Raw genomic sequence first — 9081 nt, forward strand, 5'->3', positions numbered from 1 at the left:
AATTATACCATCACCCATCTTCTGTATTTCTTTTGCTCATCATCTGTGATTACAGAATACAGAAGGCATTACTTTTCCACTTGGTATCTTTCAAGCCAAGGAAGGTGAGTTCCGAATAGTTCTCCCATGTAGACTGTCATGAAGACCCCAAGCTTCGTGAATCTCTATTTTCTCTTCTTGCCGACAGTAGGCTGAGTTCGCAGATTGTTTGGCTGGGACTTTCAGCCTGCCCAAGATGTGGGAACCCGGGGAAAACTGCATGCTGTTATTTGTTTTGTGGTGGCCAGCAGAAAAGCTCACTCAGGGAGATTCAAAGCTGAATGGAAAATACCTCATGGGCGATTTGTCCACTTCCTATTCTCAGGGAATCAGTGTGTGGGTGTGCGGTTGTCAAGTTCAGGGGCAACTTCTGGCAGTGAGCTTCTGTTCCCACCTAACTACAAGTGTTCCTAACTACAGTGCCGGCAGATCAGAGCTGACCCCAAACAATAAGCCTACCCCTTGCTATTACTTCTATTTACCATTCATCTGAGTGCCTCTTTAATGGATCTCCATCAAAGGAATATAGCCTCAGAGGCTCCAAAATCTATTATTAACTCTCACCTTCTATTATTAAGCTAGTAGCCTTTGTTCACTTAGCCATCAATTTAATAAATAATTTCTAAGTGTCTATTATTTGCCAAGGAAGCATATAGCCAGTTACTTGGCTGAAAGTAAGAACTGGATTCATAGTTACCCTGTAGATCTTAGTCCTTAACTGAAGGAAACTGGGAGACAGACAGGGTGTTAATGGAAAAACTGGAGTGTGATAGATGTGACGTCCATTTTTTAAACCCTGTGATTGAGCGAGAACAGAGAAGAGGTGTGTAATTAGTACCATTTACAGAAGGTTAGTTTCCTGCTCACAGGCTTCAGTCTCTGTTCATTTGCGGAGGATGAGGGATCACAGAGACTGCCTTGGCTACCGGGTTCAAAATTACAGCTCACCCCGCCGGTCCTGTAGCCAGCTTCCCATCACCGCAACAATGTAGCTGAGAAAGTCAATTTAGAAGAAGGAAGAGTTTCTCTGGCTCACCATTTCAGAGGTTTCTGCCTTGTTTTGGAGCCCCAAGTGTGGTTAGAGCACCTTGGTAGGAAGTAGGAATCAGAGCAAAATCACTCACCTCAGAGTAATTAGGAAGCAAAGAGATCTGGGATCCCACTAATCCCTTCAAGGGTTCATTGCCCAGCTACCTCACTTCCTGTCATTAGACCTCACATCCTCAAGGCTCTATCATCCCAGGTATGCCAAAGGTTGCTGATCAAACCTCCAGCACCAGGCCTTTGGGGGACATTTAAGATCCAAACTCTCCTGGCCTGCCTGAAGCATCCGCAGGCCCACCCCATACCTAGCAGTGCTGGGTGGTGCCATTATGATGAGCAAGTACATGGGAGAGACGAGAGAGAAGAGGCAGAATGGTTCATGTGCTATGGCAAGAGGAAGTTCTGAAGAAGTGAGGGCAGTGAGGAATGGGTTGGTGTTGGCAGCCTGCTTGCCACCTGGGACCAGGGTGGCATCTGGGTCTTGGAGGCATGTCTAGATCCGTAGTTCTACTGCAGCTGGGGTCTGTGTTGATGTCCATGACCCATGTTGCCACCAAGGCCACAGGGATGCCTGAGGTCTGGGCAATCACTTGTGGCCATTTTTGTGTCTGGGCCATGCTGCCCCCAACCCCATGTTGATCTGAGTGGCCTGTGTTGCCACTAGGGGACATGTCTAGGTCTGTGGCCCCATCAGCCAGGGTCTGTGTTGATGTCCATGGCTTCAATAACCACTGAAGGCAATGTGGATGACCTGGGTCTTGTCAAACACCTTAGTCCATATTGGTGTCTGAGGACCATGCTGCCACCAGGTTATGCCAATCTAGATGGTTTGTGCTGCCACCCAGGGTCATGGTGACATCCGAGCCTGGGGTACGGCCATGTCTAGGTCTGTGGCCCTATAGCAGCCAGGGCTGGGTTGATATCCATGGCCCCTGATACCACCAAAGGCCATGCAAATATCCAGGTGGGATCTGAGGATTATGCTGCTGCTGGGGGCATACAGATCTGAATGGCCTGCACTGCCACCTGGGACCAAGATAACATCCAAGCCTAGGCTGCCGCTGAGGACCATATCTGGGTCCTACCATAGCCAAGGTCTGTGTTGATGTCTGTGGCCTGTGGTGCCACCAAAGGTCACAGATGCCTGGGATCTAGGCTGCAACCTATGGCCAGGTTGGTGCCCAAGGGTCATGCCACTGCCAGGGCCACACCAATCTGAGTGGTCTACACTGCCGCCTGGGGCCATGGTGTCACCTGGACCAGGGCTGCTCCCAAGGGCCATGTCTGGGTCTGTGGCCCTATAGCACCCAGAGTCTGTGTTAATGTCTGTGGCTCCTGATACCATTGAAGGCAATGCCAATGTCAGGGGTCTGGTCAGCTCCCTGGGGCCATGTTGGTGAACCAGGGCCAAGCTGCCATCAGGGCCATACTGATCTGGGTGGCCTCTGGTGCCACTAGGGCCATGGTGATATCCAGGCCAGAGTTGCTGCCGAGGGCATATCTGGGTCTGTGTTTATGCTGCAGCTGGGGTCTGTGATGATGCCCATGCCCGTGTTACCACAGGGGGTAATAGGAACCATCCCTGTCACAATACGAGAGCTGTGCTAAGCCAGCCTCACCCCTCACTGGTCCTGAGATAGTTGGCCCGACCTCTCACTGGACATGGAAGCAAGATAGCTGCCCCTCCCCCATAGTGGGGAGAGATGGCCCCACCCCTCACCACAGTCTTGGGAGAACTGGCCCCGATGGCATGGATGTAGGGGAGCTGGTTCTGCCCCTTGTCCGAGGGGGCAGTCCCAGTGGTCTGGACTGATCAGCTCAGCTACTACCCATATTCACATCCTGGGCCTTGGGTTCTCCCACCCTAATATCTACTCCACCTATAACCTGCTGAAGTGCATGAGGGGACTGCAGAAAGATAACCACAGGATCTCCATGGCTCAGAGCAACAGCAGGATATTGGAGAGGAGTTTCGGTGAGGGTCCAGGGATGATGGTGTGTCAGGGGGTGTGCCTTGGACCAGACGAATGACTCATTGCAATGAATATTTTGTGAACAGGGCTGATTGGACAAAAGGGTAAACTGGGTGACACACCACAGTTCCTGATGCCACTAAGATAAATGAAGAGATGTTGGAAAGATGGAGGAGTGACAGCTTTTTGTTTTTGTTTGTTTGGTTGGTTTTGTTTTTTAATTAATTTTGGGGGGCATGTTGCAGGGATGAGGGGTGGATATGGAGAGACTGGGAGGTGAATGGGATTGGGGTGTATGATGTGAAATTCCCAAAGAACTAAGTAAAAAAAGAAAAATCCAAACGCTCACCTTTAATCTCAGTACTTAGTAAGAGGAGGCAGACCAGTCTCTGTGAGTTTAAGGCCAGCCTGGTCTACATAACAAGAATTCCAGGGAAGCTACATGATGAGACCCTGTTTCACAAAGATAAAAATAAAATTAACAATAACAGTAACAAAAACTAACAAACAGAAAGGTCCCAACTCTAACCTCCTAACTCAGAACTATAAATCTCCATGTGGTCGTATTTCCCCCATTGCGCTAGCCTTATAGTACACGGCATAACTCACCTGTCTGTGGTGGTTACTGTCTTTCTTCCTCTGTTAGAGTGTGCACTCCATAAATTTGTTGAATAGATGGCCAAGACCTACAAAGTGATCTCAAACAGGCAAAATTCCAGAACGAACTAAAACTTGCAAATATCGTCAGACGGGCAGGGAGGGACATTTAAAATGCAAGGGCACAAGGAATAAGAAGCAGATAAGTGCACAGAGGGCTGGGGAGTGTGAGGACAATTTACTAGGTGGCAGCAGAATTACTCAACTCCTATTTCACCGCTACCTTCTCCAATGAGAAAAACAAAATGCAAGCTGGAGAGGGTAAGGCAGGGCCGGCGATACAAAGGAGGGACTGCCATCCAGAGCACACACTTTGAAGTGCCCACAGCTCCAGGCCCAGGTGACTGGCATCTCAGCTGCTACACGAACATTTAATCACCTTCTTGAATAATAACAAATGTGGGAGAGATTCCAAAAAAAGTATCCGAATTTTCAATGCTAGTACCAATGTTATCTACACATCAGTCTATTTATCTACATATGTATATATGTAATTTTTTACATTTTTGTAATTTATTTACAATATAAATGCAAATCTTTGACACGAACGTTAAACACCACCACATCTGCTGCTAAGTTGTTATGTGTGGTTCTATGAGCTATGCTGATTGAAAGTTACTCATCAATATTTGGGAGACAGAGAGCTAGATGTTCAGTAAGTGGAGCATCCCCCTGGTATGTTCTGTCCTAAAGACCACACTTCTATTCACAGCAACATAATCAGAGTTCCATTTAGTACAATGTGTGTTTGGCATCCCTCTGACTAACAACTCAACTAAAGGAAATGAAGTCAGCACCGCCCAACCCAGACTGGACGAGCTCCCGCTGGCACCGAATGGTGGCCATCTTTTTCTTCCCCTAAAATCTCATAAACTGCCGTGAAAGCCGTATTTCTGCGAAGAATCAATATCATACACATACAGTGTATACGTTTCTCATTCCCCGGGCAGAACACCTGACAAGAAGCAAGTTGAGTGAGGCACCGTTTACTTTGGCTTGCAGTGCAAGGTGATGTGATCCATCGTGATGGGGGAAACCATGGCAATAGGAGCTGGAGGCTGCTGGTCCTATTCCATCCTCAGTCAGGAAGCAGAGGGTAAACAGGAAGTGGAGCGGGCTATAAAACCTCCAAGCCTGCTCTCCACGCCCAGCTCCCTCCAACAAGGGTTCACCTCTTAAAGGTTCCACAAACAGCACGCCCAGTTGGCTAGCAAGTGTTCAAACACACGGGCCTATGGGGAACATTTCACGTTCAAACCACGATGTATGATTTTTTTCTGATTATACAAACACTGGGAAGTAACTATATAGAAGATGGCATAATTCATAATCAAGATTTCCTTGACAGGTGTGGTGTTTTGAATGAGAATAGCCCCCACAGGCTCGTTTATTTGAATGTTTGGTTCCCAGCTGGTAGACTGCTTAGGAAGAATTAGGAGATCTGGTCTTGTTGGAGGAGGTGTGTCACTGGGAGTGGGCTTTGAGGTTTACAAAAAGCCCACCCCACACCCAGTCTCTCTCTCTCTCTCTCTCTCTCTCTCTCTCTCTCTCTCTCTCTCTCTCTCTCTCTCTCTCTCTCCCCCTCTCCCTCCCCATCCCTCCCCCTCCCTCTCCCCCTCCCCCTCCTCTCCCTCTCTCCCTCTCTCTCTCTCTCTGAAACTTACAGTCGGATGCCACCTGTCAGTTAGTCTTCCAGCACCAAGCCTGCCTACTACTGTGCTTTCTACCACGATGCTCATGGCCTCACCCTCTGAAACTGTAAGTGAACCCCCAATTAAACGCTTCCTTTTACAAGTTACCCTGGTCATGGTGTCTCTTCACAGCAACAGGAAAGTAATTAAGACAACAGGATTTAATACAATTGCAAAATTAGCATGATAAAGTTTAGAAAGATCTATTTTACCATTACCAGATGGGAGGAATTATTCTAGGATGACTTCATTGTGATGGTTAGTTGCATCAACACAGCTTTTCTAAACGTGCCTTCTAAGGGATCCGAAATACGCAAAGGCAGTAGTAAAAGGACAGTATCCAGCTCATGGGAAGGGACCAGCCTCGGGGGAGTCTTCTGTGGTCACTCAGGTGGTGTGCAGTGTAGGGTGAAACAGTTGGACGATTGCAGGCTATCTCCATAAGCACAAGAGGGACCAGGCATCCAGACAGGACATGCGGTTTGGCTCCAATTAGCCTTAATTGAGAAATCCATCAGTTTATGCCTTGACAGCTGCTGAAGCTAAATTGGAGAGTAGGAGTGACCCAGTCAGTTCCTAAGGAGGCAAGGAGGAAGCAGAAATCTGGAGAGGAGAGAAAAGTCAGCACTTGGGGGAGGGCGTGAAGACAAGTTTATCTTCTTTATAGGAAAGGCAAAAGGCGAACATAAACTGGTGGCATCATAGGAAAGAAGGAAAAAGCACTTACGTGAAGGGGAAGCCTCAGACCTTGCTGTTTCTTTATCCGCGTTACACCAACAACAGCGTAGAGTCTAGCAATAGCAGAACAGGTCAAACTCGGGAGCCTGTCTGCCTGGGTTCAAACCCTTGGACTACCACTCAATATCTATGTTGTTAAACCTCTTGGGCCTCAGAATTTTTCATCTATTAAACAGAACAAATGGCATTTGACTCACAGCTTTGGTATGAAGATTGAACAGAGTTGGGAGTCTATCTTAGGGAAGAGCACTTGCTTAGCACACCGTAAGTTCTGGGTGTAATTCTTAGCACTGGAAAAAGTCTTAGATTTGTGCCTGAATCATAAGTGTCATGCATGTTTATCATGGATAGAAATCATATTGTATCCTTATATTATCTTATGTAATGTTAAGAACAACCTTAGTAAACATAGCAATGATTGAAATCATTTTACAAATGAGAGAGCTAAATATTGAGTGGTTAAGAAATCTTTTCAAAGCCACTCAGGTAAAATAATATGGAACCTGCTCACCACTTTAGGATTTCTTATTCTAGGATTTGAGATCTTAACCTATGTGCTTTACTGCCTTGAGTTTGATGCCAAGGTACTCGCAAGCTCACCTCAGCACTATGCACAGTGTAGGCCCAGAGCATTATTACCCAAGTTGGAGGGGCTGGTGATAACAGCTGCAAGGACTGATCTCTGATGTTAGAAGGATTGAGAGGCTGGAGTAGCAACACCAGTTAAGTTCCCCAACACTGGACAGAGCTGAAGTAACACCTATAAGAGGTGACACCACAACTGGACCAGTTGAGTTGTTGGCAAATAACTGCCTCATCCAAATGCAACAACACAAGAATAAGGTAGGATGAGAATTCTGGTCTCACTATTTGAGGGAAAAATAAAGCTATCACTGGTGAAGCCACTCTTTGGGTTTCATATTGCACACTGACTAGGACTCCTATGGATCAAAATGGATAAAAAAGAAGCCTTAGAAACAGTAGGAAAGAAGCAACCGCTTACTATGGTTTAGATGTAGTTTGAGTGTGTGCTATAAGGGTCATGTGCTGAAATTTAGTTCCTCTTGTGAGGTAGTAGAGAAAATGCAAACTTAATTATGCTGATTATGGTGTTAAGGTCATTAAGCCTCCATGATTAAACCCTGGCAGAGAGAGAGAAAGTTAGATAGATAGATAGATAGGTAGACAGACAGACAGATAGACAGATAGATAGATAGACAGACAGACAGACAACCCATACATGTACACTTCCTAGCTCTTGTCACATGTTGTGCTGTACCTTCTTGGGAGTTGCCAGCAAGAAGGTATCACTAGATGTGGCCCCTTAGACTCACACCACCAGACTGCTAACTAAAACATATTTCCAGTCTTTAAAACTTGCCTGCTTGGAGCTGGGGAGATAGATTAGAGATTAAGAGCAGATTCTGCTCTTGCAGAGAGTACCAGCTCAGTTTCTAGCATCCACATCAGCTGGCTGCCAAACCCCTGTAAATCCAGCTCCAAGGGATCTGAAACCCTCTTCTGGCCTCAGTGGGCCCCTGCACTTATGTGCATGTACACACATCCACACATATAATTAAACATATACATGTTTAAACATAAAAATTTAAGCTATTCTGATATATTGTGTTGTTAGCATCAGAAAACTTACAACGATAATGAGAAATTAGACCACAGAATAGGTTTCAGTCCACTGTATCTGTGATTTGGCTACAAAGGGCTTCCTTAATTCACCAATGGCGATTCCAGGAAGCATATTTTAGTGGACATTCTCTGAACCAACCTTATTTTCATAGAATCCCCCAACCATGACAGTTCAGTTTGATTGTGTGCTTCCCAAGGTGGATGTGCTCAACACATTACGTTGTTGTGTTTGTTACTATACGTGCACACTTCACCAAACACTATATAAACTGATTACAAGAGTTGTTTCTAGGCAAACTACACTGAATGACTTGGAGTAGTTAATAATTACGAGTCACTCAAAAATGTGCTGCCCAGTTCCATGTGCCTAGGGTAACTGCAAAAGAGGAGGAAACAATAAAAACAAGGAGGACCTTGATTCCCATTTGTCTCACATGCACCCTCCATGATCTGCTTCTATTTGAAAGCAGTGAAGCTGTAATTCTTAAGCAGTGCATTGTGGGTGTTTCATATTTGTTAACATGAAATTCCATCAGTTAATGATTCAATGAGAGTCTTATTGACATCTTGGGTATGATGGTTCATTCAGTAGGACTGCCCAGTGTTGAGACATTTAATCTCCTGGCCTATACTAGCCAATTCTACAATGGCCTTCAGTCAAAAACCTTTTTAACGACTAACAAATTTTCCTTGTAATAACTACAATCCTTCAGTACTCCCTACAGAAATTAACTGCTTATGTTCAAAGAATAGGCCTTGGTCTTGTATCAAAAGACTAGAAAATAAATTTCTAGTCATGTATTTTAAATGAAATAGCACTTATATGGTAATACATATAAATAATGTTTATATATGTAAGACATATGTAGACATCATTCTCGATGTAAAATGTATGTTTCTGCGTCCATTGTCTTTTGTGACTCACCAATAAGCTACAAGTCCAGATTGTTTTAGTTAGAGGGTAACTATGTGGTTGGGCATGTGAGGACTTGCAAAATAGTAGAAGTCTCTCAGGGTTACCCACATGACACAGGAATTTTTTGAGTGATCTCTCTCTAACCATTTGGGGCAGTAGTTTTATAGAGACAAAAGGATTGAGCTTACCCATATAAAGAACTTTCCTGTTTAAGGGGAATTAAGCATCTTCCATGAGATTCTATATAGAATATTCTAGAAATAACTGTTAAACAAATAGAACAAAATGTGATAAAGCCAGCACTGTATAGCATAAAGAATAAATGCCTTGGTGCCATACAAACGTGGGCATAAATCCTAGTTCCACCGTACATGATATA

The sequence above is a fragment of the Peromyscus eremicus genome, chromosome 9 (genome assembly GCF_949786415.1).
Source record: "Peromyscus eremicus chromosome 9, PerEre_H2_v1, whole genome shotgun sequence".
NCBI lineage: Eukaryota > Metazoa > Chordata > Mammalia > Rodentia > Cricetidae > Peromyscus > Peromyscus eremicus.